This window comes from Hemitrygon akajei, chromosome 7 (assembly GCF_048418815.1).
Source record: "Hemitrygon akajei chromosome 7, sHemAka1.3, whole genome shotgun sequence".
Lineage (NCBI taxonomy): Eukaryota > Metazoa > Chordata > Chondrichthyes > Myliobatiformes > Dasyatidae > Hemitrygon > Hemitrygon akajei.
In genome coordinates, this window is record NC_133130.1 from 8,607,727 (window position 1) to 8,629,311 (window position 21,585).

Genomic DNA, 21,585 nt, shown 5'->3' on the forward strand with positions numbered 1-21,585 from the left:
AGGTTAGGTCCTCAGATATATTGACACCCAGAAACATGAAGTTGATCTCTCTCTCCTCTTCAGATCCCTCTTTGGTGTGTGTTTTCTCATCCTACCCTTTCTGAAGCCTACACTCAGTTTTTTGGTCTTACTGACATTGGGTGCAAGGTTGTTGCTATGACACCACTCCAGAGGGCATACAAGCTCCAGCTTGTACGCCCTCTTGTCACCATCTGAGATTCTGCCTACAATGGTGATATCATCAGCAAAATTATGGATGGCATTTGAGCTCTGTCTAGCTGCACATTCATGGGTGTAGAGAAAGTAGAGCAGTGGGCAAAGCACACATCGCTGATCGCAGGGGAAAGGACAAGGTGAACTCGAAGCAGTTCAGAATGGTTCCCTATCCAAAAGCAAAGGGAGCACGAGCATGACACACATTTTCTGGCTCAAATGGTCTACCCTCAAGAGTGGTGACTGGCAAAGGATGATCTAACTTGGAAATTGAGACTCACCTTTGTCAGACCACACCCAGATCTAAAAAATTACCGGTGGAACTGCTGTCTAAAAAATACCTGAGGGGCCGGTTCCTTGTGGTCCTGGCCAATAAAGAGAGCAAATATACCCCAGATGTCATAGAACTAGGAGGTAACTTTTGAACAGACAAAGTTTGCCCTCTAGCAGATAGCCCTTGGATTTTCCTGACTTCTACAAAAAAGTCAAAAGTGTCCAGCATCTCTGCCATAAAGTCCCAGTCCTTCCCCGTCTCCCTCCTGCACTCCCCCTCCCCCTCCCTCTCTCTCTCCGTCCCTCACTCACATACCCTCTCTCTCTCACCTCTCTCCAGGGGTCACTTGTTTGCAATGGACATTTGCAATGAGGTACTTGGATGAGTAGAAAATGTGGGTGAAGATCAGAGTTAGAAGTGGTCATATCTGGGGAATTTACCGCAACACTCTCGCTGGTGTTCTGACATCCAATTATCAAGTCGGATAGCTAAGTTAATTAGTCCATCCAGATCCCGAACAGCTTCATGCTCCGCCAGTTCACCCTTGAGCTTTTAGAACATAGAGCACAACGAGGTGATGAGAAGGTTTATGAGCACTTGGAAAAACATAGTCTGACTTTGGGATAGTCAGCATGGCTTTGTGAGGGGCAGCTCATGTCTCATGAGCCTGAATGAATTCTCTGAGGATGTGACAAAGCACATTGATGAAGGTAGAGCTGTGGCTGTGGTGGACTGTATAAGGCTTCTAGTACAGCGTTTGATAAGGTTCCCTTAGTAGGGTCAATAAGAAAGCTGGGAGGCACGAGATCTATGTGATCTTGGCAACGCAGATGAAAAGAAGGCAGAGGGTTCAAAAGTTCAAAGCGCATCCATTGTCCAAGTTTCTATACCATATACAACCTTAAGATTCATTTTCATTTTTGCAGGTCCACAGGAAAACAAAGAAATACAATAATATCCACAAAGAACGGAACAAAGACTGACTGACGTCCAGTGTGCAAAACGGCGCCGTAACCGCCTTCACTCACCTCAGTGCTGGACTGCGGTCTCACTTTCGGGTTCCCTGCAGTTCATGTTCTATGTATTATTTGTTCATTATTTTATTATTGACATGATCTGTCTGCTTTTACACACTGGACTTTCATGAATTCTATGCATTGTGATGCTCTGGGGGAGGGAGCGTGGTCAACAGCCCGCCCTGTATTTCTAATGACCAGCATTGTTTATTGTTTTGTGTTAAAATGTGGTCGAGGGATTACAGTGGGAAGTTCATTCATTTGTAACATTTTAAGTTCAATTAAACAGTTATTGGCTTGTGTATTTGTGGGTCACCCTAACTGTAATTGTAAGACTATAAGACGTCGGAGCTGAATTAGGCCATTCAATCCATCGAGTCTACTCTGCCATTCCATCATGGTTGATCCTGAGTGCCACTCAACCCCATAAATCTTCCTTCTCGCCATAACATTTGATGCCCTGACCAATTAGAAAATAATCAATTTTCACTTTAAATGTACCACTGGCCTTGGCCTCCACTGCAGCCTGTGGCAGAACATTCCACAGATTCACTACTCTCTGGCTAAAAAAAAATCCTCCCTGCTTCTGTTCTGAACAGTTGCCTCTCAATTTTGAGACTGTGCCGTCTACTTCTGGACACCCCCACCTAGGAAACATCCTCTCCACATTAACTTTATCTAGTTCTTTCAAGATTCAGCAGGTTTCAATCTGATAACCCCGCATTTCTTCTAAATTCCAGTGAGTACAGGCCCAAAGCTGCCAACTGCTCCTCCTATGTTAACCCCTTCATTCCCAGAATCATCCTTGTGCACCTCCACTGGATTCTCTCCAATGACAACACATCTGTTCTGAGATATGAGCCCCAAAACAGTTGACAATACTCCAAGTGCAGCCTGACTAGTGTCTTATAAAGTCTCAGCACTATCTCCTTGCTTTTATATTCTATTCCCCTCGAAATAAATGCCAACATTGCATTTGCCTTCTTTACCACAGCACAACCTTTGAATTAACCTTCTGGTCGTCTTGAATGAGGACTCCTAAGTCCCTTTGCACATCTGATGTTTGAATTTTCTCCCCATTTAGATAATAGTCCACACTATTGTTCCTTTTACCAAAATGAATTACCATACATTTCCCAATATCGTATTCCATCTGCCACTTTTTGGCTCATTTTTTTGAATTGTCAATGTCCAGCTGCACCACTAGTTACTGAATAAGGCCCCCTTTTATTCCCATGCACTGCCTCCTGCCTGTCAGCATTTCCTCTATCCCCGCAGTATCTGTCCTGTGGTGCCACGGGATTTTATCTTGTTATGCAGCCTCGTGTGGCACCTTATCAGATACCTTCTGAAAATGCAAGGAAATGACATGTGACCAGGGTGTGTGATGGTTCCCTCCCTGGTCTATGAGATGGAGCTGCTCTATCTCTGGGTCATGGTGCCCGGTCTGTTTTAATGTTTATCACAATAAAACTGTTGTTGAGTTTGATGAGTTTCCTTGTCTGTCGATATGGACCAAATGCTTGCCACTGTATTTGTTTTCCTGTGGGGGCCTACAAGAAAATGATTATCAAGGTTGTGTATGATTTACTTACTTTGTTAATAAATTGTACTTCGAACTTTGAACTTTGAAGCCAGTCCAGGATCCCGATGGTTTAAAGCCGGACCCAGCGCGTTCTCTCACCTGTCTCCTGTCGTCTACTCCAAGGTGCGGTATCTGTATTCATGAGAGCGAAGGTTGCTGAATTGCTAGTTTGTTTAGACCGTTCAAAAGTATGTTTCTCAAAGGGAAAGTACAGGCTGTGATTTGTAGTGATGGTAGTTCACAAGGGGATTATCTAGTAGAATATCTGATAGTATTGTGAGCTGCCGCAGTTTGGTGCTATACACCACCACACAGTACTGGACTGACTTCACAGCCTGTGGACTTGCTTTCGAGGTCCCATCAGTTCATGTTCTCACTGTGAATTGTGAGCACTTTTCTGAGCTGCCATACATTGGCGATATGAATCGCAACGCCAACTTGCATATATTTTTGTGGTGTTCGCCTGGAGGTCGGTGACCGGTCGTTTTCCACAGGGATCTGTTCTGAGATTCCTGCTCTTTCTGATATTTATAAATGATGGGGCTGAAGAAGTGGCAAACTGTGTTAAAACATTTACAGATGACATGAAGATTGGTGTGTTGTGGATAGAGTAGATGTTTGGCATAAGTTACAACAGGACTTTGATAGGTTGCAGAGCTGGGCTGAACAGTGGCAGATGGAGTTCAACCCAGAAAAATAGGAAGTGTTTGACTTTGGATGGTGGAGGGTTAACGGCCGGATTTTTGGGAGGTTGGATGAACAGAGGGATCTTGTTGTCCACATCTATAAACTTGCTGCCTGAATCAAAAGAGTTGTTAAGGAAGCATATGGTGTGTTGGCCAGTAGCTTGAGTTCAAGAAACTCAAGGTGGTGTTGCAGCTCTATAAAACCCTGGGGAGGTCACACTTGGGGTATTGTGTTCAGCTTTAGTCGTCTCATTGTAGGAAGGATTTGGAAGCTTTAGAGGGTGTGCAGAGGAGATTTACAAGGGTGCTGCCTGGATTACAGAGCATGTCTTATGAGGATAGGCTAATCAAGTTGAGATTTTTCTCTCTGGAGTGAAGGAGGGTGAGAGGTGACTTGAGAGGAGTGTACAAGATGATAAACAGTATAGATGGGGTGAATAACCAGAGCCATTTTTCCAGGGCAGAAATCACTTAACCAAGAAGGCATGATTTTAATGTGATTCACAGAAAGCATAGGGGAGGGGTATCGGAGGTTTTTTTTACACAAAGAGTGGTGGGTGTGTGGAATGTGTCACCAAGGGTGGTAGTAGGGGCAGTTACAATCGGGTGATCTAAGAGACCCTGCGATGGGCAGCAGGATGATAGAAAATTACCGGGTGATGTTGGAGGGCAGGGTTAGATTGATCTTGGAGTAGGTTAAAATGTTGTTACCACAGGTGGGCTGTAATATTCTCTGTTACTCACTCTCTGTCAGTGAGAGGGGTCTCTGAGGGAGCTGGATTAACATTCATTGTGATATGGCACTGGAAGTGGGGTTCACTGAGGGAGCTGGATTAACATCAGTGGGGATACAGTAAGTGACACAGGGTGCTAGTTAGCAGGAGTCACTGACAGATAGTGTGAGGGAGCTCAGTTAATGTCAATCAGTGACACAGTACACTGGGGCAGAGAAGTTACTGATGGACATTGTGAGGGTGCTGGATTATCATCAATCGGAATACCATCAGAGACACAGAGTGCTGGAAGAGAGGGGTCACTGAAGGATGGTGTAAGGGTGCTGGTTTAATGTCAGTGGGAATACAGTCTGTGTCACAGGGCACTGGAACGGAGGGGTTAATGACGAATGCTTTATTTTTTAACCTCGTAGACACTGCTGATCCTGTCTTCTGCTTATGATGTGGCTGTCGATATGGAGAGTTCTCTTGCCTGTTCTGTTTACTCTGTGGGCTGTGTCTGGTGATTTGCTGAATTGCGTAATGGAAAAAAAATGCACCGATCTGTCCGTATTTGAGGAGATGATGGTAAGTTGCAGTGAAGCCAAAGCCTCTGTTGGCCACGATTGCAGACAAAGAACACGGTGTGCCCCTGGTCCCAGACATTGACTCTTTATTCCCTCCCATAGATGTTGCCTGACTGACTGAGTTCCTGCAGACCCTCGCCTCCCCCAGGTCTTTTCTTCTCTCCTGAACTTTACATTTCCAATTGTCTTCATTTTAGTGCACCCCTCACCTGTGGATCTTCCCCCTTTCTTCACTTTCCTCCATGGTCCACTCTCCTCTCATATCAGATGTCTTCTTCAGCCTTCACCTTTCCCACTTATCACCTCCCAGCTTCCCACTTCACCCACCCTCCCCATCACCCCATCAGCCTCTGGCTTATTCTCCTACTTAGTTTGATTTCTTCCCTGTTCCTTTCACGTCCCCATGAAGTGTCACAGCCTGAAACATCGACTGATTATTCATTCCCATAGATGCTGCCTAGCTGCTGTGATGCTCCATCATTTTGTGAGTTTTGCTCGCGATCCCAGCATCTCAGAATCTCTTGTGTTGTTGGTATTTACTCTCAGGATTACCCTCATTGAACTGGACACTCAATACAAAGGTTGGGACATAATTTTACAGATGTACAGGACATTGGTAAGACCAGACCTGTGTGTTGGAAGCTTGGGATTTAGCTAGGGTGTGTGCAGAAGAAACCATGTTGCCTTGAGCAAAGGTGTCTGACGGATAACCTTATAGAGGTTTATAATGTTACCAAAGGCATAGGAAGTCCATAAGATAGAGGAGCAGGATTAGGCCATTCAGCCCATCAAGCCTGCTCTGCCATTCCATCATGTCTGATTTATTGTTGCTCTCAACTTCATTTTCCCTCCTTCTCCCTTTGGTGTCCTGACTAATCAAGAAACTATCAGCCTCCACTTCCAATACCATGACTTTGCCTCCATAGCTGCCTGATGGAACAATTTCCACAGATTCAGTACCCTCCAGCGAAAGAGATTCTCACTGATCTCTGTTCTGAAAAGATGTCCTTGTATTCTGAGACTGTGCCCTCTGGACCTGGACTCTGCCAATATTAGAAACTTTCTCTTCACATCCACTCTATCTAGGCTGTTCAATATTTGAAAGGTTTCAAAGAGACAACCCCCCTCCTGCCCCTCATTCTTCTGAAATCCAGCAAGCCTAGATTCACATGCTATCAAACACTCCTCACATAGTAACCACTTTATTCCCAAAATCATTCTCGTCAATCTCCTCTGGACCCAGTCAGTTTTTTCCCAGGATGGGGAAGGTATGAGTCTATAACTTGAGGACATAGGTTGAAGATGGGAAGGATAGGATTTTAAAGAGGACATTGGAGGCAAGGGTTTTTTTCCCTCATAGGTCGTGTTGGAAAACTGTAGGTTTAAGGAACATGTGGACAGGTATCTGGACGAGAATGGTTTAGTAGAATATTCAGTCAAACACACTGACATTTGTACAGGTACATGGCAGGAATGGTTTAGTGGGACATTATATCAAACAATGATAATTGGACAGGTACACAAACAGGAACGGTTTGGTAAGATATTAGGTCAAATACAAGGACATTTGGACAGGTACATGAACAGGAATGGTTTAGACAATATGACATTGAGACATAGGAATTGAATTAGGCCATTTGACCCATCGAGTCTGCTCCACCATTCAATCATGGCTGATCCGTTTCTTTATCGCTCCTCAACCCTATTCCCCAGCCTTCTCTCTGTAACCGTTGATTCCATGGCTTCATGGATTGAAAGAACCAATCAATCTCAACCTTAAATACACCCAACAACCTGGCCTCCACAGCTGCCTGTGGTAGCAGATTCCACAAATTTACCACCCTCTGACTAAAGAAATTGCTCCCTATCTCTATTTTAAATGACACCCCTCTATTCTGAGTCTGTGCGTTCTTGTGCTGGACTCTCTCATCATGGGAAATATCCTTTCCATATCTACTCTGGTTTTGGCCTTTCAACATTTGAAAGGTTTCAATGAGATCCTGCCCTCATCCTTCTGAATTCCAGCGAGTGCAGACCCAAAGTCATCAAACATTCCTCATATGATAACCCTTTCATTCCCGCAATCATCCTTGTGATCCTCCTCTGAATCCGATCCAATGTCAGCACAACTTTTCTTAGTTGAGGAACCCAAAACTGTTCACAATACTCAAGGTGAGGCCTCACAAATGCCTTATTGGACTTATAGACACAGCAACATATCCCTGTTCTTGTATTCTACACCTCTTGAAATGAATACTAACATTGCATTTGCCTTCCTTGCCACCAACTCAACCTGCAAGTTAACCTTCATGTTGCTCTGTACAAGGACTCCCAAGACTCTTTGCGTCTCAGATGTTTGGATTTTCTCCCCGTTTAGAAAATAGTCTGCACATTTATTTCTACTACCAAAGTCCATGACCATGCATTTTCCAACATTATATTTTGGTGGCCACTTTCTTGCCCATTCTCCAAAGCTTTTTCTTTCCACCTTGATATTGTTCACTGGGTTGCTTTCATATTTCAGCTTGTCCCTTATAACGAATCTCTTAGTTGCTTTCTGTATGTTTTTAAAAGCTTCCAAATCCTCTGACTTCCCACTAATTTTTGGTTTATGGTATGCCTTCTTTTTCAGTTCTACATTAGGTTTAATGCCCCTTGTCAGACACGGTTGTACTATTTTGTCATTAGAGTATTTATTTGTCTTTGGAATACATCTATCCTACACCTTCCTTATTTTCCCCAGAAACTCAGGCCATTGCTGCTCTGCTGACATCCCTGCCAGCAGCTCCTTCCAATTTATTTTGGCCAAGTCCTCTCTCATACCACTGTAATTTCTTTACTCCACTGAAATACTGCTACATCAGACTTTAATTTCTCCCTATCAAATTTCAAGTTGAACTCAATCATATTGTGATCTCTACCTCCCTAATTGCTTCCATTTCATTACATAACATGCAATGCAGTATGCTCAATGACAAACCACCTTAAAAAGCCACCTCGGGGGATTCAACAAACTCACTCCCTTGAGATACATTGCCATTCTGATTTTCCCAATTGACCAGCATGTTAAAATGTTCCATGACTCTCTTAACATTTCAGTGGTTTAGCTAGATATTAGGTCAAGCACAAAGACATTTGGACAGATATATTGGCAGGAATCACTGAGTACAATAGTAGATCAAACAGAAGGATCGTTGAAACAGGAACAGTTTAGACCTCATGACCACAAATAAAGGAGCAGAAATAGGCCATTTGGCTCATTGAGTCTGCTCCACCAATTTCATCATGGCTGAACCAATTTTCCTCAAAGCCCCATCTCCAGCCTTCTCTCCGTATCCATTCATGCCCTGTCCAGTCAAGAATCTATCAACCTCTGCTTTAAATATATATAAAGACTTGGTCTCCACAGCTGCCTATGGCAAAGAATTCCACATATTAACCACTCTCTGGCTAAAGAGGTTCTTCCTCACCTCTGCTCCAGCACCATGCCTCTCTAATCTGAGGCTGTATACTCTGGTCTTAGGCTCTCCCGCCAAAGGAAGCATCCTCTCTACAGCCACAATATCAAGGCCATTCATCATTCAATAGATTTCAATGAGATCACCGCTCATTCTTCTGAATTGTAGTGAATACATGCCCAAAGCCATCAGACCTCTTCATATGACAAGCCATTCAAACCTGGAATCACTTTCACAAACTTCCTCTGAACCCTCGCCAGTCTCAGCATATTCTTTCTGAGATAAGGGGTGCACAACTGCCCACAATACTCCAAGTGAGGCTTTCTAAAATCTCAACATTACATCCTTGCTTTTATATTCTAGTGCTCTTGAAATGAATGCTAACATTGCATTTTCCTTCCTCACCACAAACTCAACCTGCAAATTGACCTTTGGGGGATCCCTGCACATTGATTTTCAAGTCCCCTTGCACCTCCGTTTTTTCATTTCCTCTCCATTTAGAAAACAGTCAGCCCTTTTATTAGCAAACACGAGGAAATCTGCAGATGCTGGAAATTCAAGCAACACATACAAAATGCTGGTGGAACACAGCAGGCCAGGCAGCATCTATAGAGAGAAGCACTGTCGACGTTTCGGGCCGACACCCTCGGTCAGAACCCTTCCATTACTTCGACCAAAGTGCAAGCCCGAACACTTCCCAACATTGTATTCCATCTGCCATTTCTCTGCCCATTCTCCAAATCTGTTGCAGTCCCCTTATTCCCAAAATGCTTGTGGAATGCAACAGGCCAGGCAGCATCTATAGGAAGAAGTACAGTCGATGTTTAGGGCCAAAACCCTTCGTCAGGACTAACTGAAAGAAAAGATAGTAAGAGATTTGAAAGTGGGATGGGACGGGGAAGATCTGAAATGATAGAAGACCAGAGGGGGAGGGGTGAAGCTAAGAACTGGAAAGTTGATTGACAAAAGGGATACACAGCTGGTGAAGGGAAAGGATTATGGGATGGGAGGTGTAGGGAGAAAGAAAGGGGAGGAGAGCACCAAAGGGAGATGGAGAGCAGGCAAGGTGTGATTGTGAGAGGGACAGAGAGAGAAAATGAAAAAAGGGGGAGGGATGGGAAATAAATAAATAAATAAACAGATAGATAGATAGATAGATAGATAAATAAGGGATGCGGTATGAAGGGGAGGGGGGATTAACGGAAGTTAGAAAAATCAATGTTCTTGCCATCAGCTTGGAGGCTACCTAGACAGAATATAGGGTGTTGTTCCTCCAGCCCGAGTGTGGCTTCATCTTGACAGTACAGGAGGCCATGGATAGACATATCAGAATGGGAATGGGACATGAAATTAAAGTGTGTGGCCACTGGGAGATCCTACTTTCTCTGGCGGACAGAGTGTAGGCGTTCAGCATAACGGTCTCCCAGTCTGCGTCGGGTCACCTCACCTGGAGGTGACACTTCACCTGTGAGTCAGCTGGTGTGATATACTGCGTCCGGTGCTCCCAGTGCGGCCTTTTATTAGCCCCACCAGCCCCATTCTTCTGCCTGCTCTACATAACCCTGACTAATCCAGAAGCTTTCAAGTTCCACTTTACATATACCCAATGACCTGGACTCCATAGCTACTATGGCAATGAATTCACCACCTTCTGTCTAAAGAAATTCCTCCTCATCTCTGTTCTAAGAGACATCCACTCCAAGTCCACTCTGTCTAAGCCCATCTAGCACCATAGCATGCCCACAACAAATTAACCCTAATCCGTGCATTTTCAGAATGTGGGAGGAAACCGGAACACCCACACGGCCACGCGCAGAATGTTGAAGCTCCTTCCTGGCGGAGTTGGGAATTGAAGCGTAATTGGTGATCGCCATCATGTAAAGCGCTGTACTACTGTACTGCCCACTTTAACCGGTTTCAGATGCAGGGACATAGATTCTGCCTGGCCTGCTGAGTTTCTCCACAGATTTTTTTGTGCTACTGACACATCCAAGCAACTGGTCTCAGCCCGAAACGTCGACTGTACTTCTTCCTATAGATGCTGCCTGGCCTGCTGCGTTCCACCAGCATTTTGTGTGTGTTGCTTGAATTTCCAGCATCTGCAGATTTCCTCATGTTTGCTCCCTTTAGTCCCACTCTTTGCCTGCTGCCAATCAGCCACTGCTGTATCCATGCAAGAATCTTCCCTGTAATATAATAGGCTCGTAACTTGAAAATCAGCCTCATATTTGTCACCTGGTCAAATGCCTTCTGAAAATCCAAAGACACATCATCAACCAGTTCTCCTTTGTCTTGTTTGTTCTTCAAAGAATTCCACCAAATTTGTCAGGCAATGTTTTTCCCTAGAGGAAACCATGTCGACAGTGGCCTAATTTATCATGTGCCTCCAAGTATGCTGAGAACGCATCCTTAATAATTGACTCCATCATCTTCGCAACCACTGAGATCAGACTAACTGGCCTATAGTTATCTTTCTTCTGCCTCTACCATTTTGAAGAATGGTGTAACAATTTGGAATTTTCCAATCTTCCAGAACCATCCCAGAAACTAGCGATTGTTGAAAGATCATTACACATGCCTCCATGATCTCTTCCACCAACTCTTTCAGAACCTTAGGTTGTACACCTTCTCGTCCAGGTGACTTATCCATCTTCAGACATAGAAACATAGAAAGCCTACAGCCCACAAAGGCATGCCAAACGTCTTTTTACTATAGAAATTATCTACGGTTACCCAGAGCCCTCTATTTTTCTAAGCTCCATGTACCAATCCAGGAGTCTCTTGCTGACAGCCTATTCAATGCACACACCACCCTCTGCATAAAAAAACTTACCCCTGACATCTCCTCTGTACCTACCTACAAGCACCTTAAAGCTGTTCCCTCTCATTCTAGCCATTTCAGCCCGTTGAGAAAGACTCTGACTTTCCACATGATCAATGCCTCTCGTCATCACCACTGTCAGGTCACCTCTCATCCTCCGCCGCACAAGGAAAAAAGGCCGAGTTCACTCAACCTATTCTCATAAAGCATGCTTCCCAATCCAGGCAACATACTTGTAAATCTCCTCAGCACCCTTTCTATGGTTTCCACATCCTTCCTGTAGTGAGGCGACCAGAATTGAGCACAGTACTCCAAGTGGAGACTGACCAGGGTCCTATATAGCTATGACATTACCTCTCGGCTCTTAAACTCAATCGCATGTTTGATGAAGGCCAATGCACTGTATGCCTTCTTAACCACAAAACTCCATAGCAGTTTTGAGTGTCCTATGGACTCAGACCACAAGATCCCTCTGATCCTCCACACTGCCAAGTGTCTTACCATTAACGCTATATTCTGCCATCATCTTTGACCTACCAAAATGAACCACCTCACACATCTGGGTTGAACTCCATCTGCCACTTCTCAGCCCAGTTTTGCATCATATCAATGTCCCGCTATAACCTCTGACAGCCCTCCGCACAATTGATGAGACCCCCAACCTTTGTGTCATCAGCAAACTTTCTAACCCATCCCTCCACTTCCTCATCCCGGTCATTTGTTAAAATCACAAAGAGTAGGGGTCCCAGAACAGATCTCTGAGGCACACCACTGGTCACAGACCTCCATGCAGAATATGACCTGTCTGCATCCAATCTTCGGCTGCTGTGGGCAAGCCAGTTCTGTATCCACAAAGCAATGTCCTCTTGGATCCCATGCCTCCTTACTTTCTCAATAAGCCTTGCATGGGGTACCTTATCAAATGCCTTGCTGAAATCTATATACACTACCTTTACTGATCTACCCTCATCAATGTGTTTAGTCACATCCTCAAAAATTTCAGTGAGGTTCATAAGGCACAACTTGCCTTTGAAAAAGCCATGCTGACAATTCCTAATCATATTATGCCTCTCCAAATTTTCATAAATCCTGCCTCTCAGGATCTTCTCCATCAACTTACCAATCACTGAAGTAAGACTCACTGATCTATAATTTCCAGGGCTCTCCCTACTCTATTTCTTAAATAAGGGAACAACATCTGCAACCCTCCAATCCTCTGGAAATTCTCCCATTCCCATTGATGATGCAAAGATCATCAACAGAGGTTCAGCAATCTTCTCCCTCATCTCCCACAGTAGCCTGGGGTACATCTCATCCTGTCCCAGTGACTTGTCCAACTTGATGCTTTCCAAAACCTCCAGCACATCCTTTTTCTTAATATCTATAATCTCAAGCTTTTCAGTCCACTGTAAATCATCCCTACAATCACCAGGTTCCTTTTCCGTAGTGAATACTGAAGGGAAGTATTCATTAAGTCCCTCTGCTGTCTCCTCTGGTTCCATACACACTTTTCCACTGTCACACTTGATTGGTCCTATTCTCTCATGTCTTTTCCTCTTGCTATTCACATACTTGTAGAATGCCTTGAGGTTTTCCTTAATCCTGTCTGCCAAGGCCTTCTCATGACTGCTTCTGGATCTCCTAATTTCATTCTTAATCTCCTTCTTGCTAGCCTTATAATCTTCAAAATCTCTATCATAACCTAGTTTTTGTACCTTTCATAAGCTTTTCTTTTCTTATTGACTAGATTTACAATAGCCCTTGTACACCACGGTTCCATACCATCCTGTCTCTTTGGAATGTAGCTATGTAGAACTCCATGCAAATGTCCCCTGAACGTTTGCAACATTTCTGCCGTATATTTCCCTGACAACATCTGTTTCCAATTTATGTTCCAAGTTCCTGCCTGGTAGCCTCATATTTCCCCTTACTCCACTTAAACTCTCTCCTAACTTGCCTGGTCCTACCCCTCTCCAATGCTATAGTAAAGGAGATAGAATGTGATCACTATCTCTAAAATGTTCTCCCACTGAGAGATCTGACACCTGACCAGATTCATTTCCCAATACCAAATCAAGTACAGCCTCTCCTCTTGTAGGCTTATCTACATATTGTGTCAAGAAACCTTCCTGAACATACCTACCAAACTCCACGCCATCTAAGCACCTTGCTCTGGGGAGATGCCAATCAATATCTGGGAAATTAAAATCTCCCATCATACCAACCCTGTTATTACACCTTTCCAGAATCTGTCTCCCTATCTGCTCCTCGATGTCCCTGTTACTATTGGGTGGTCTATGAAAAACACCCAGTAGAGTTATTGAGTCTTCCTGTTCCCAATCTCCATCCACAGAGACTCAGTAGACAACCCCTCAATGACATATCTTTTGTGTAGCCATGACACTATCTCGGATCAACAGTGCCATGCCCCCACCTCTTTTGCCTCCCTCCCTATCCTTTCTGAAACATATAAAGCCTAGCACTTGAAGTAGCCATTCCTGCCCCTGCACCATCCAAGTCTCTGTAATGGCCACAACATCATAGCTCCAGTTACTAATCCATGCTCTAAGCTCATCCGCTTTGTTCATAATACTCCTTGCAGTGAAATAGACACATCTCAAACCATCGGACTGAATACGTCCCTTCTCCATCACCTGCCTATCTTCCCTCTTGCACTTTCTACAAGTTTTCTCTATTTGTGAGCCAACCGCCTCTTCCTGCATTTCTTCTATTCAGTTCCCACCTCCCAGCAATTCCAGTTTAAACCCTCCCCAACAGCCTTTGCAAACTTCTCCATCACAATATTGGTCCCCCGGGATTCAAGTACAACCCGTCCTTTTTGTACAGGTCACGCCTGCCCCAAAAGAGGTCCCAATGATTCAGAAATCTGAATCTCTGCCCCCTGCTCCAATCCCTCAGCCATGCATTTATCCTCCACCTTATTCTACTCCTATACTCACTGTCATGTGGCACAGGCAGTAATCCTGAGATTACTACCTTTGTGGTCCTGCTTCTCAACTTTATTCCTAACTCCCTGTGGTCTGTTTTCAGGATCTCCTCCCTTTTCCTACCTATGTCATTGGTACCAATATATACCACAACCACTGTCTGTTCTCCTTCCCACTGCAGGATATCGTAGACGCAATCTGAAATATACCGGATCCTGGCACCTGGGAGGCAAACTACCATCCTAGTTTCTTTCTTGTTTCCACAGAATCGTCTGTCTGACTCCCTAACTATAGAGTCCCCTATCACTGCTGCCATCCTCTTCCTTTCCCTACCCTTCTGAGTCACAGGGCCAAACTCTGTGCCAGACGCGTGGCCAATGTTGCTTCCCCCAGGTAGGCCATCCCCCCCCCACCCACCAACAGTACTCAAACAGAATTAATTATTGTTCAGGCTGGACAGCCACAGGGTTACTCTCAAGTATCTGAGTCTTGCCCTTCCCTTCCCTGACTGTTACCCACTTATCTGTCTCCCGAAGCCTTGGTGTGACTACTTGCTATACTATCCATCTATCAGTTCCTTTCAGTTTCCCAAGAACCTTCTCTATAGTTATAGTTATAGTAACTTCACACATTCCATGCCCCCAATATCTGGAATTTCTACCATACTGTTAGTGTCTTACACCGTGAAGACTGATGCAAAATATTTATTCAGTTCGTCCTCTATTACATTGTTCCCCATTACTACCTCTCCAGCATTGTTTTCCAGTGGTCCAAAATCCACTCTCATCTCTCTTTCACACTTTATGTGTAAGAATATTGATACTAGTTCCAACACTCTGACATTTGATGGGAACCGTTTAGCGAGGTATTAGGTCAAACAGAAGGACATTTGGACAGCTACATGGATGGGAACTGTTTACACCATAAGACCATGAGATATAGGAGCAGAAGCTGGCCATTCTGCCCATTGAGGCCTCTCTGCCATTCAATCGGGCTGATCTAATTCTTCCAGTCATCCCCAGTCCCCACACCCCATACCTTTTGATGCCCTGGCTAATCAAGAACCTCTCTATCTCTGCCTTAAATATATCCAATAACCTGGCCTCCACAGCCGCTCGTGGCAACAAATTCTACAGATTTACCACCTTCTGAATGAAGTAACTTCTCCGCATCTCAGTTCTAAAAGGACGTCTTTCAATCTTGAGGTCATGCTCTCTTGTCCTGGAGTCACCTACCATGTGAAATAACTGCTTTATCTAATCTGTTCAGGCCTTTGAATGTTCAGAATTTTCCATTAGATCCCCCCTCATTCTCCTGAACTCCAGGAAATACAGCTCAAAAGCTGCCAGATGTTCCTCATACGGGAACCCTTTCATTACTAGAATCATTCCCGTGAATCTTCTCTGAACCCTCTCCAATGTCATTATATGCTTTCTAAAATAAGGAGCCCAAAACTGCACACAATACTCCAAGTGTGGTCTCACAAGTGCCTTATAGAGCCTCAACATCACGTCCGTGCTCTTATGTTCTATACCTCTAGAAATGAATGTCAATATTGCATTTGCCTTCTTCACAACTGACTCAACCTGGAGGTTAACATTTCAGGTATTTTACACAAGGACTCCCAAGTCCCTTTACATCTCTGCATTTTGAATGCTCCACCCATCTATATAATAGTCTGCCTGTATATTTCTTCCACCAAAGTGCATGACTATATGCTTTCCAACATTGTATTTCAACATTAGTTTAGTGAGATATTAGGTCAAACACAAGGACATTTGGACAGGCACATGGACAGGAATGGTTTTAGTGAGATATTACATCAAACACAAGGACATTTGGACAGGAAGGGTTTAATGAGATATTAGTTCAAATACAAGGACATTTGGACAGGTACACGGACAGGAACAGTTCCATACAATATTACAAGATTAGAAGGAACTTGTTTTGCCAGAGAGTGGTGAATCTGTGGAATTCATTGTCACGGGCAGCTGAGGAAGCAAAGTTGTTGTATGTATTTGAGGTGGAAGTTGATAAGTTCTTCATTAGTCAGGGTGTGAAAGTTTATTGGGGAGAAGACTGCTATGTAAAAGAAAAAAAGAGTCTACGCAGTGAACCTTGCAAGGATTCCATTTGTTAAGGTTACCTCTTTTTCCGCAAAGCCCAAGAGCATCATCCCAATTCAAGGCACAATAGTAGCATAGTCGTTAGCATGACGTTATTTCATTTTGGGGTGTTCTGGAGCTTGGAGTTCAATTACTGTACCATTCCATAAGGAGTTTGTAGGTTCTTCCAATGACAGTTATGATTTCCTCCAGGTGCTCTGGTTTCGTCACACATTCCAAAGATGTACTGGTTAGAATGTTAGTTGATTATTATAAATTGTACTATTATTCAGCTAGGGTTAAATAGATGGGAAACGGATTGCTGTGTTTCATGAGCTGAAAGGGCCTATGAGAGGAAGTAGGAATTCAGGGAGCCGAGTCTCTGTACATCTTCCCCCTGAAATGCTGGGTTCTCTCAAGGTCCTCTTATTTCCTCCCACAGTCCAAAGACGTAGTGGTAGGTTAGTTGGTCAGTGTAATAGTTGTACCGTCAGTAGGATAGGGTTAAATTGGGATTGTTGCGGTTTCTGGGTGGTGTGGTCAAATGGCCAGAAGGACCATTCTGTGTTGTTTCTCTAAATAAATAACAAACACACACTCTCAACAGTTTAGGAACAGCTTCTTCATCTCCGCCATCAGATTTCTGAATGGTCCAAGATCCCGTGAACACTACCTCACTAAATGGCTCTTCTTGACATTATTGATTTATTTTGTATCTATTATTGTAACTTAGTCTATTTTTATGTATATTGCATGGTATGGTTGCAGCAAATCAACAAATGTCAGTGATCATCAGCCTGATCCTCACCCACTTGTCCTGACCTATTTCCGAGGAGAAGGTCAAACTTACCTTCTGTCCAGTAAAAGGCCACGATATATTGGCCGAGGAAACATTGTTGAACAAAGTCTACCCAAACTAAGTCTTGAGCACTATGGCAATCCCAGACTCGGTTAGGAAAGTTAAAAGCTCCACCATCAAAAGCCAATACTTCTTGCAATCTCCCTGCTCTAATTTCTGTTGGTCATTGGGGCTTGCAGTACAGCCCCAAAAAGGTGATAAGCAGAGAGCTAAAGAACACTACGGCACGGAAACAGACCATTCAGCCCATCTAGTCCATTCCAAAACCATTTGCCTACTTGCACTGGGACCATAGCCCTCCATACCCCTTCCATCCATGTACCTAACCAAACTTTGCAAATGGTTGACATTGAGCTTGCATGCATCACTTGTGCTGGTAGCTTCTTTCCACACTCTTACAACCTTCTGAGCAAAGAAATTTCACCTCATATGCTTCTTAAATGTCTCACCTTTTCAAGCTTAACCCATGACCTCTGGTTGAAGCACCACCCAACCTCAGTACAAAAAGCCTACTTGTATATACACAATCTATAACACTCATAGTGTAGCAAACTCCTATCAAATCTCCTTTAAATCTTCTACATCCTGAAGAATGCTGTCCTAACCCATTTAATCTATCTCAGGTCCACCAGGCGCGACAACATCCTTGTAAATTTACTCTGTACTCTTTCAACCTTGCTTACATCTTTCCTGTAGTCACGTAGGTAACCAAAATTGCTTACAATGCTCCAGATTAGGAGTTCATTATACAAGATTATACGAGTTGAACATAACATTCCATTTCCTGTACTCGGTACATTGAGTTATGAAGGCCAATGTGCCAAAAGCTTTCTTTCCGACCCTATCTACCTCTGACACTATTTTCAATGAAATATGTACCTCTATTCCCACTTCTACCACACTCCACAGTACGCTTCTCTTCTCTGTATAAGACCTTCCCTGGTTGGTCCTACTGAACTGCAACACCTTGCACTTGTTTGCATTAAATTCCACCTGACATTTTCAGCCCATTTTTCCAGCTGATCCAGATCCCTCTGCAAGCGTTGATAGAATTAACTCACTGTCCACTGCACCCCATTCTTTACTTCATCCATAAACGCGCTTATCCAGTTGACCACATTATCATCCAGATCATCAATATAGATGACAGACAACATTTGACCCAGCACCAATCCCTGTGACACACCATGAGCCACTGTCCTCCATTCAGAGAGGCAACCATCTGCTACCAGTCTCTGGCTTCTCCCACAAAACCAATGTCTATTCCAATTTACTACCTCATGCTGAATGCCGAGTCACTGAAGCTTTTTGACCAAACTCATATCCGGGACCTTCGCAAATGTCTTGCTGAAGTGGATGCAGTCAACACCCAGTGCCTCATCACACTGCGTAATGATCTGATCTAGATGAACAGTTTGCAAGAGAAGATTTTCACTGTATCTACGTATATGTGTCAACCAATTCCGATACACCTCTCACTTAAACTGTGCCCTCACTGCATCATAACAGGTTCCTCTTGTCCATACCAAACACCCCATACAACCATATCCAGAACTTCATTTTATATCACTCCCACCATCGTCACAAGCACACTTTCAGTACCTCCCTCCACCCCACTCCCTACTTTCTGCAGGGATTGCTCTCTAGATGACTCCTTTGTCCAATATCAAGTTTTCTTCCTAAAAGTTTGCTGGAAATGCAATGGGCACTACAGTGTTGAAAGTGATCTTTGTTTTCATTTGTCTGCAGGTATGTATCGATGGCTGCAAAGCAGCTAACCCCAATTAAAAAAGGCAATATAAGATGGAACATTTCCGCCAGGGAAAACCACATGGAAAACGGAAGCAGAAGAAAAAAACGGGGGAGGGAGGATCCGTGAACAATGTAATTGACAAAGACGATTAATATGAAAACTATTTTCGGCAAGATGTTCAAACAGACCAGGCATTGGAAGCGCAGTGGGCAGGGATATAACCTTGACAAGGCACCCAGTTCCTGGAAAGCATAGAGACCAGCCTCCTTGATCGGAACTTAATTATCAAGGATAGCCAGGAAGTCAACCCTTAGCACCAGTGATGGAGCTGAGTGAAAAAGCTAGCTGGGTGTAAAAGATAGGACCTGCCATCAATGTATTAATTGAGCAATTGGTAAACTGAAAAATAAAGTTATTCTTTGCAAAAGAACACAGTCTTAGCAGTGTCTGCTTACCTCTGTTAGTTCATGACCTTGGTGTGAAACATGACAGCACAAGTAGTGCAGACCACTTGGCCCCTCCAATCCTACCCCCATTCACCAGGCCCATGAATGATCTGTACCATAAGATCACAAGACTATAAGACATTGAAGCAGAAGAAGGCCATTTGGCCCATCAGGTCTGTTCCACCAGTCCATCCTGGTGACTTATTATCCCTCTCAGCTCCATTGTCTTGGCTTCTCCCTGTATCCTTTGACGTCCTGATTGATCATGGATCTATAAAGCTCTGCTTTAAATATACCCACCCCAGTAACCTGACCTCCGCAGCTGTCTGTGGCAATGAATTCCACAGATTCATCACCCTCTGGTGTAATAATTTCCTTACGTCCCCTCAGCCAGGTCTCAACTCCCCTTCTGCGCCAGTGGCCATTTTCCTCTCCTGCAAAATTCAATCACTGAACAACCTATCGCCCAACCTACAGCTGGTACTCAGCGAGAATGATTACTTTCAGGGTATCTCCTATCTTTTCCCATTGTGAAATATGCTCACCGATCTGTATCCAGTGTAGTCACCGATCCATAGAACAGGGTCGACCCATGACGTGCTGATTTAAACCAGACACCTCACTAATCAAATCCCTTCTGGCTGCACAATAGCCCTCTCCCCCCCCCCCGCCCCCCCCCCCCAATCTCTGCACACCTGTATGACTTCTCTAAGATTCTGTTAAACACCACTATTGTTAATGGGCAAGTCTCTCTCTTATTTCCCACCTCCCTCCATTTAATATCTCCTATCACATTTCATCTCGTTCAGCTCTTTGCCTCTTCCACCTATCACCTCCCAGATTTTCACATCATTCTCTTTCTCCCCTACCCCCACCTGCCAGCTCCTTTTCTCCCCTCTTCCCATACCCTTTTGTTCCGGCGTCTGTCCTCTTCTTTTCCAGTCCTGATGAAGAGTCTCAGTTTGAAACACCGACCGTTCACTTCCATGCCTAGATGCTGCTTCCCTGCTGAGTTCCTCCAGCATCATGTGTGTGGCTTGAAAGTTCTGCAGAACCTTGTCAGTCTCTGCATAACTCACTGACCTATGAACTCAGTGCCCTGACTAAGATGATAAGGGGCATTGAACATGTGGATAGTCAGAGGCTTTTTCCCAGGGCTGAAATGGTTGCCACAAGAGGACACAGGTTTAAGGTGCTGGGGAGTAGGTACAGAGGAGTTGTCAGGGGTAAGTTTTCCACTCAGAGAGTGGTGAGTGCGTGGAATGGGCTGCCAGTAACAGTGGTGGAGGCGGATATGATAAGGTCTTTTAAGAGACTTTTGGATAGGTATATGGAGTTCAGAAAAATAGAGGGCTATTGGTAAGCCCTGTAATTTCTAAAGTAGGGACATGTTCTGCACAACTTTGTGGGCGAAAGGGCCTGTATTGTGCTGTAGGTTTTCTATGTTTCTAATAAATACAAGCATGCTTTACCCTTCCTAGCCACCCTAGCAACCTGTGTAAGGAGCGATGGATTGGAACTGTCAGAACCCTCTGTATGGCAACACTGTTAATGGTTCTGGCAGTAACTGTTCACTCTCCCTTTTACATTTTGTCTCAAGAAGTGCCACACCTCACACTTCAATCCATAGTCATACAGACAGAAATGGCCCTTCAACCCAACTGTTCCAGATTTTTTTTTTTGCTTTCCTCCCTTCTTAAAGAATGGAGTGACGTTTGCTATCTTCCAGTCCTCTGGGACCATGCCAGAATCAAGTGATTCTTGAAGGATCATGACCAATGTATCCGTTATCTCTTCAGCAACCTCTCTCAGGACTCTGGGATGTTGTCCATCTAGCCCAGGTAACTTGTCCACCTTAAGACTTTTGAGTTTGCCTCGCACTTTTTCCTTCGTAATAGCAATGGCACTCACTCCTGCTTCCTGACACTCACAGACCTCCAGCACACTGCTAGTGTCTTCCACAGTGAAGTAAAGTAAAAAGTACTCATTAAGTTCATCTGCCACTTCTATGTTTCTGATTACTACCTCACCAGCATCATTTTCCTGTGGTTCAATATCAACTCTCACCTTCCTTTTACTCTTTATATAACTGAAAAAAAAATCTTTTGGTATCCTTCTTTA

The 21,585-nt window shown here is 44.1% G+C and overlaps 1 long non-coding RNA gene across 1 annotated transcript; it reads left to right on the forward strand.

The window, feature by feature from the left end:
- The first annotated feature begins 1,417 nt into the window (after positions 1 to 1,417).
- On the forward strand, positions 1,418 to 19,430 carry LOC140730201 (uncharacterized). Its single transcript, XR_012099524.1, has 3 exons — positions 1,418 to 3,211; positions 4,922 to 5,075; positions 19,015 to 19,430. It is a non-coding gene; the product is annotated as an uncharacterized lncRNA (long non-coding RNA).
- The last annotated feature ends 2,155 nt before the right edge of the window (positions 19,431 to 21,585 follow it).